Source organism: Nycticebus coucang, chromosome 23 (genome assembly GCF_027406575.1).
Source record: "Nycticebus coucang isolate mNycCou1 chromosome 23, mNycCou1.pri, whole genome shotgun sequence".
Classification (NCBI taxonomy): Eukaryota; Metazoa; Chordata; class Mammalia; order Primates; family Lorisidae; genus Nycticebus; species Nycticebus coucang.
In genome coordinates this window covers 3,970,827-3,978,374 of record NC_069802.1, presented here as the reverse complement: position 1 = coordinate 3,978,374, position 7,548 = coordinate 3,970,827, and the positions used below count along the sequence as shown (strand labels likewise).

Here is a 7,548-nt window from a genome sequence, read left to right as displayed (position 1 = left end):
CATATTAGGGTTTTAAAAGTACTCCCTTTTCCCTGGACTCTCCCTACTAGTTATAAGTAGCATCCTCCAGCAACCTCTCTCCCAAACTCTCTAGAGATTGCCAGATGTTCCTGTGAGAACAAAATGCAACCCCTCTCCCATTTAAAAGCCTTTTCTTTTCTTTTTTTTCATGATTTATTATTTTACTATATACTTTATAAAATTATAAACAGAAGCCCAAACATGTGTATCCCCCACTACCATTATAGAGGGAGTTCACATCTCTCTTAATGGAGATCTGGCTATCTTATAAAGGAGGCCTTATTATTTGTCTATGTACTCTTCCTTCAAATATTATTTCCCACCTACAAAAATGGAGCTACAAAGGATGTGTACAAAAATGAGCTTTTCTTGCTGTTGTTATAGTACAAACACTTGAGGTTATTAAGGAATGGAATGTCTGCTCTCTGTTACCTGTTAGCAAGCAGCTGAATCATTTATTGTAACTGGCAACTCCCTGACAATTAGTAGGGACATGGGCACAAGAAAACACAAGACGAACGTTGGCCAGGTGACTGCCTTTACTTGTTTCCAGAAGACACATGACTCTTACCCCCTTTCTTAGTAACTGAAGACAAACTACAGGAGACCCCAGTATTTTGATTCTGCCCACTTTGAGGTATTAAATGTATAATGAGATTAGTTATGCCCAAATAGCATGCAATAAAAATTTTTAAACCAACATGGTTAAGTGTTAAAATTTTTAGAAATCAAAATATTTATTCACATAATTTTATTTTATTTTATTAAATCATAGCTGTGTACATTGATGTGATCATGGGGCATCATACACTAGCTTCACAGACCGTTTGACACACTTTCATCATAATTTTAAACTAAAGTCAGAACTAGTTAAGTCTTCCATGGTAATGATTTAAGTGCAAGTGATGTGCGGTTTTCTTTCACATTCATTTCCTTCCTTCCTAGTAAAGGCAGTTCAGTTGTTCTTAAACAAGTCAATGCAGCTTTGCAAGAGGGAGACATTGTTCTTGGCATGCTTTATTTCCAGTTCAGACATTTTGCTTAGATTCTTTCTAAATGCTGCCACTCACTTTGGTTTGAAATTCATCAGTTCTTCTTTTGCAGATTCAGAAAGTTGTTCACATTTCTGGCAGCACTCTTGCTGGTGTGCCTCAGCCACCTGGACGTCTCTGCTTTTTAACTGTGCCTTATCCAGAGCTTTGGTTGAGTTGTCGTAGTCATTGAGGGCTTTGGTGCGTCTGTATAAGAGATCCTCAGCAGCCTCTATGTTGAGCATGTAGTATTGGAGAAGCTCTGTCAGCTTTAAATCTTCATCTGATGAGACTCGACCCTCTACTTTCCTAAGTTTCTCAAACAGCTCAGCAACCTTCAATAGGTACTTTTTGATGACCATGGGCTCTTCTAAAGCCAGGCTATGCAAGCAGTCTGCAGTGTGGACGTAGTCATCTGCAACATTTTTATGAGATCTGGTCATTTTGTCAGCTTTCACACAGGAATCCTTAATCCTATTGTAATAATTAATAAGAAAGTTCTTGTCTTGCTCAAAGAAGTCATCCACCTCCTTAACTCCAGAATAAAGGACTTCATCAGCACTCTTCACAACACTTTGGGAAAAGCCACCAAACATCTCTTTGGTATTTTTCTGCCTAACACTTAGATACTGATCATATTCTAGGAAAACATGAAAGTTTCGGTCTTTACTAAGAACAGGGTGAGAAGAAGAAAGCCACTGAAGAAAGACCTGGTGGGAAGACACAGTCTTCTTAAAGACAGGAAGATGCTCGGCCTCCAGTTCTTGTTTCATCTTGGCAAACTCTTCTTTGGTCATAGACCCCTTCACCCTCTCCTAGTTTCTGCATCTTCTGGCGAGGACCATCAAAGTCTGGCTTTGTAGGAGCAGGCGGAGTAATAAGTCCAGCATATCTGTTGTTTGGATGAGAGTGTCATGTAGCCACACAAAGTCTTCATGTTGCCTCCTAACAGAAAACTCTGGCCTCTGAAATGTGAGTAGTTTGGTCTTGGTGTGCACTGTAAACCTTATCTCTCTCACTGAGCACGTCAGGCATGTCAATCTGAAGCAAGGGATCAACATTCAGGTCCACAGATACAGATCTCAGCTTGTTGTGATCTTCCTTCTGCTGCTGCAGCAACTTGGAAACGGCAGCCATGACGAGGTGGACTCGAGCAGGAATCGCCTGGCCTTACTCCGCACCACGCGGAGACCACGGCTCTCAGGACCGCGATGGGGATGTGGAGGGACTGACACTCTCCCCACCAAGTGCATCTGGAGAAAGCAAAAGCCTTTTCTAGCACCGATGACTCCTGGGAGGTGTGGGGTCAGCCCTCCAGCTCCTCGTGTGCACACTCAGGTTGCTTTGCTTAGACATAAATAAACTAGGAAAAGCTGGTGCAGCAGGTACAGACCTGGGAGGAGGCAGGACTGTTCCAGAAGGAATTACAGGCATGGCAGAGAATGGGAGAGAGCGGTCCACCTGGCAATCCTGCAGAGAAGCACCTGGGCAGGTACCAGCTCTGGTAGGAAGGACATGGTCAGCACCACTGGCCAGGGCGAGCAACATTCAAGAGTCCAGAGGGTGAGAGAACCAGCCCCCAGGGGGCAGTAAGGAGCAGCAGCCAATGAGACCCACTCCTGGCCCAGGGTGTCCCCCGTCTCCTGTCTTCTGTGCTATTCCCAGGCTACGCTTTATAATTCTTTGCACACAATGTGTTTTCTGTGCTGGTGCTCTGCTTAGGATGCTCAGGGCTACAAAATTATAGAAAACCCAATTTAAAATGAGTTCCGAGCGATCAACGCCGGCATTTATTATTCAGATCACCAAAAGTCCAGAGTTATATGGCTTCAGGCTTAGATAATTCAGTAGCTACAGTGAATGTCACTGGACATCCAGACTCTCCTCTCCTGCTGATATGCCTTCCTGGTAGGCTGGCTCATCCTTGGCTAATGAGCTTATGGCTCTAGAAATTCTGCCAGAGCTCCCAACATCACACACAGAGACGACATCTGGCAGCTGCAGCAGAAGGAATTGATTCCTGTATGTCTCTGGCAAAAGGAGACAGATCCCTTTAACTGACTTCCTGGCCTAGAGGTGGGCCTCAGCGACCTTGAGCCTGGGAGCCACGGTTTCCAAACAAAATTAGGATCTATCAGCAAGGAAGAAATGGAGAACGATTGTTGGGTAGTGATCTACAAATAAGATATAATTTAATTTAAATTTCACATAATTCTGTGAGGGAGATACCATTATTAACTTCATTTTATAGATGAACAATGCTGGTGAAGTTGCCCGCCTCACCCACGCTTGTCCAGGAGGCCAGTGACAGGATAAAGACCCAAAGGGGTCGTCTGACTTTGAACTCATGTTTCTTAAAAGTCCTTCTATGTTATACTGATTCCCCGGGCACCACCTGCCACATTATTTGTGCTGAACTGAGCTATGCCCTGTCCCATTCATTAGTTTCCAGAAATAAGTCACACTTTCAATGTCCAGTCTGAAAAGGTTTTAACAAGGTTTTTAAAAAAATATATCATAAAAGCTCGGAAAAGATTTTTTCCCTTTTTTCTTTCTTTCTTCTGTCTCCTCCTGCAACTCTCCTAACTTACTCTCCCTTGAACACTCTTTCCTTGAGCACCTAATTCAGCAAACAGATACTTTATGAGGATATCATTTTTCTTATCTTCAACCCCAGCCAGCAATCTGTGGAAATAACTCCTAGACAACCAAAGACACGAATGCCATTTCTCCAAGGTACAAACACTTTGGTCATGATGTATTAAAAAGGAGTTTAATTGAGCAAAAAAGAAAACCCCATACACATATAGTCTGCAACCAACCATAGGAATTTAAAGTTCTGCTGCCCCTGATATTATTTATTTATTTTAAACAGAGCTTTGGTTTCTACATCTGTTCAAAAAAAGAAAAGCAGACCAATTTACCAAAGCCAATTTGACAAAACCAATTCATTGAGTTTACTTGTGTCTTTTGAATACTTACAGGGCATGTGCAACTCCACTTTTTTTTTTTTTCTAATTCTAGTGTTTTCCAATTCTTATTTTTTTTATTTTTTATTTTTTGCGGTTTTTGGCTGGGGCTGGGTTTGAACCCACCACCTCCGGCATATGGGGCCGGCGCCCTACCCTTTGAGCCACAGGTGCCACCCGCAACTCCACTTCTTAATACAAGGCAGCTTGGGGCCAACCACTAGCCACTGGGCCTGGTCTCTACTTTCTGCTGGCAGAGACAGTAGACACCTGGCTCCATGGGCAGCGACAGTGACATCTGGCTCCGTGGGCAGAGACAGTGATGCCTGGCTCCGTGTGTAGTGGTCATGATGTTCTCTGCTCTGAGGGCAGGGACAGTGATGCCTGCCTCCGTGGGCAGGGACAGTGACAGTGACACCTGGCTCCATGTGCAGGGACAGTGATGCCTGGCTCCGTGTGTAGTGGTCATGATGTTCTCTGCTCTGAGGGCAGGGACAGTGATGCCTGCCTCCGTGGGCAGGGACAGTGACAGTGACACCTGGCTCCGTGTGCAGGGACAGTGATGCCTGGCTCCGTGTGTAGTGGTCATGATGTTCTCTGCTCTGAGGGCAGGGACAGTGATGCCTGGCTCCATGGGCAGGGACAGTGACAGCGACACCTGGCTCCGTGTGCAGTGCTCATGATGTTCTCTGCTCCGAGGGCAGGGACAGTGATGCCTGGCTCCATGGGAAGGGACAGTGACAGTGACACCTGGCTCCGTGTGCAGTGGTCATGATGTTCTCTGCTCCGAGGGCAGGGACAGTGACGCCTGGCTCCGTGTGCAGTGGTCATGATGTTCTCTGCTCCAAGGGCAGGGACAGTGATGCCTGGCTCCATGGGCAGGGACAGTGACAGTGACACCTGGCTCCGTGTGCAGTGGTCATGATGTTCTCTGCTCCGTGGGCAGGGACAGTGACGCCCGGCTCCGTGTGCAGTGGTCATGATGTTCTCTGCTCCGTGGGCAGGGACAGTGACGCCCGGCTCCGTGGGCAGTGGTCATGGTCAGCGCTGGAGGAGAGGTGCTTGCTGGGTATACAGCATCGCCTGGCCCCTGTAGAAACTCAGTTTACTTTAGTTCTTGCCACTGTCCTGCTTGGTAGTAAGTTACCCATCAGGGATTTCCTGCTCTAGCGTGTCACCTGTGCCCCTGCTCCATGTCTGTCCACCACCCTTCCTCCTTCCTGAGAGCACGTGAACTCGCTGCTCCAGTCGGGGAAACACTGCCCGGCCCCGCCTCCCCCCCAGTCTCCTCCAGGTGACTCTGATTCAGCCTCCATGGTGTAAAGACACTTCTTGGGAAAGGCTCCCTGACTGCCCTACAGCAAGACAAGGCCCCTGTCGGAGCCTCTCTAGACACCGTGCATCTCTCTTTCACAGCACTGAGCACGTCTGTGATCCAAATACTGGTGTGGTTGATGTCAGTTTGAGGCTGACAGCTGTGTGAGGAAAGGGACTGAAAGGTAAAACAGCTATTGGATCAAATCACACGAGACTAAATGTAAGATACCTGCAGAAAAGTTTCCTTCCCACCTGGAGAAAGCTGGCTGGACTCTAAGCCATGTCGGCAGCTTTAGGGAGGGAGGCCATTTTTTCATGGCTGGCTGAAGGGCAGCTGGTTCTACAGAAAGTCTCTCTTATTGGGGTTCCAAGGACGCACGGCTCGTTACTGGGACTCTCCGGTTGGCTCCTTTTATCAGGGTGTCAGAGGCTTGTGCTCTAAGCGAATTTCGTGTGAGTTTGTAACTGGATAGCTGCAAGGAAGTGAAGAGGCTGTGGCACGTCTCCCTCATCTGAGTCGCGTCTGCCTGTAACACAGTCTCACAGAAAGTTTTTTCCAGATCTAAGATCTTGTCCAGAGACAAGGTGGACCATGTCTGTCTTGCTTGCAGGGTGTCAGCAGCAGATACACTCACAGAAATATCAATTAAATGAAGGACTCCAACTAGAGCCTTGCCAACCCTGTTGTCAAGAAGTAAGCTTCATTCCTGAGATACTTTGCTAGGAAGACTATGTTCCGCCCATCCATGTAAACATGAAAGACGTAAAGTCTCCATCTTTCTTTAAGGCTGTGTAATATTCCATGGTATACACATACCACAATTTGCTAGTCCATTCGTGGGTCAGTGGGCACTTGGGCTTCTTCCATGACTTAGCAATTATGAATTGGGCTGCAATAAACATTCTGGTACAGATGTCTTTGTTATATTGTGATTTTTGGTCTTCTGGGTATAAACCTCGTAAAGGAATTCTAGGATCGAATGGCAGGACCATTTTTAGGTCTCTAAGTATTCTCCAAACATCCTTCGAGAAGCATATTAGTGTGCATTCCCACCAGCAGCATAGAAGTGTGCCCTTTTCTCCACATCCACGCCAACATCTCTGGTTTTGGGATTTTGTTATGTGGGCTACTCTTACTGGGGTTAGGTGATATCTCCAAGTAGTTTTGATTTGCATTTCTCTGATGATTAAGGATGATGAGCTTTTTTTCATGTGTTTGTAGATCACGCGTCTGTCTTCTTTAGAGAAGTTTCTCTTCAAGTCCCTTGCCCACCCTGAGACGGGATCACAGTGTTCTTTTCTTGCTAATACATTTGAATTATCTGTGGATTCTTGTTGTTAGACCTTTATTGGAGGTATAATCTGAAAATATTTTCTCCCATTCTGAGGGCTGTCTCCTTGCTTTACTTACTATGTTCTTGGCTGTGCAGAAGCTTTTTAGTTTGATCAGGTCCCAGTAATGTATTTTTGATACTGCTTCAATTGCCTGGGGAGTCCTCCTCATAAAATATTCACCCAGGCCGATTCCTTCAAGAGTTTTCCCTGCACTTTCTTCAAGTATTTTTATAGTTTTGTTTCATAATTTGAAATCTTTTATCCAGTGAGAGTCTATCTTAGTTAATGGTGAAAGGTGTGGGTCCAGTTTCAATCTTCTACAGGTTGCCAGCCAGTTTACCCAGCACCATTTGTTAAATAGGGAGTCTTTTCCCCACTAGATGTTTTTAATTGGCTTGTCAAACATCAAATAATGGTAAGTAGCTGGATTCATCTTTTGGTTCTCTATTCTGTTCCAGACATCTACTTCTCTGTTTCTGTGCCAATACCATGTTGTTTTGATCACTATCAATATATAGTACAGTCTCAGGTCTGGTAGCATGATTCCTCCTGCTGTGTTTTTATTGCTGAGTAATGTTTTGGCTATTTGAGGTTTTTTCTGATTCCATATAAAATGAAGTATTATTTTTTAAGATCTTCAAAATATGACAATGAAGCTTTAATAGAATTGCATTAAAATTATATATTGCTTTGGGTAGTATAGACATTTTAACAATGTTGATTCTTCCCAGCCATGAGCATGGTATGTTTTTCCATTTGTTAACATCTTCAGCTATTTCTTTTCTTAAGGTTTCATAGTTCTCTTTGTAGAGATCTTTCATGTCCTTTGTTATGTATACTCGCAAATATTTCATCTTCTTTGGCACTACTGTGAA

At 44.8% G+C, this 7,548-nt stretch overlaps 1 pseudogene across 1 annotated transcript; it reads right to left on the bottom strand.

Annotated features, from left to right (window-relative positions):
- Positions 1-938: 938 nt before the first annotated feature.
- LOC128575928 (sorting nexin-5-like) lies at positions 939-2,215 on the bottom strand (annotated as a pseudogene). The gene has a single exon (XR_008377196.1). The product of XR_008377196.1 is annotated as a sorting nexin-5-like (transcript).
- Between the last annotated feature and the right edge of the window lie 5,333 nt (positions 2,216-7,548).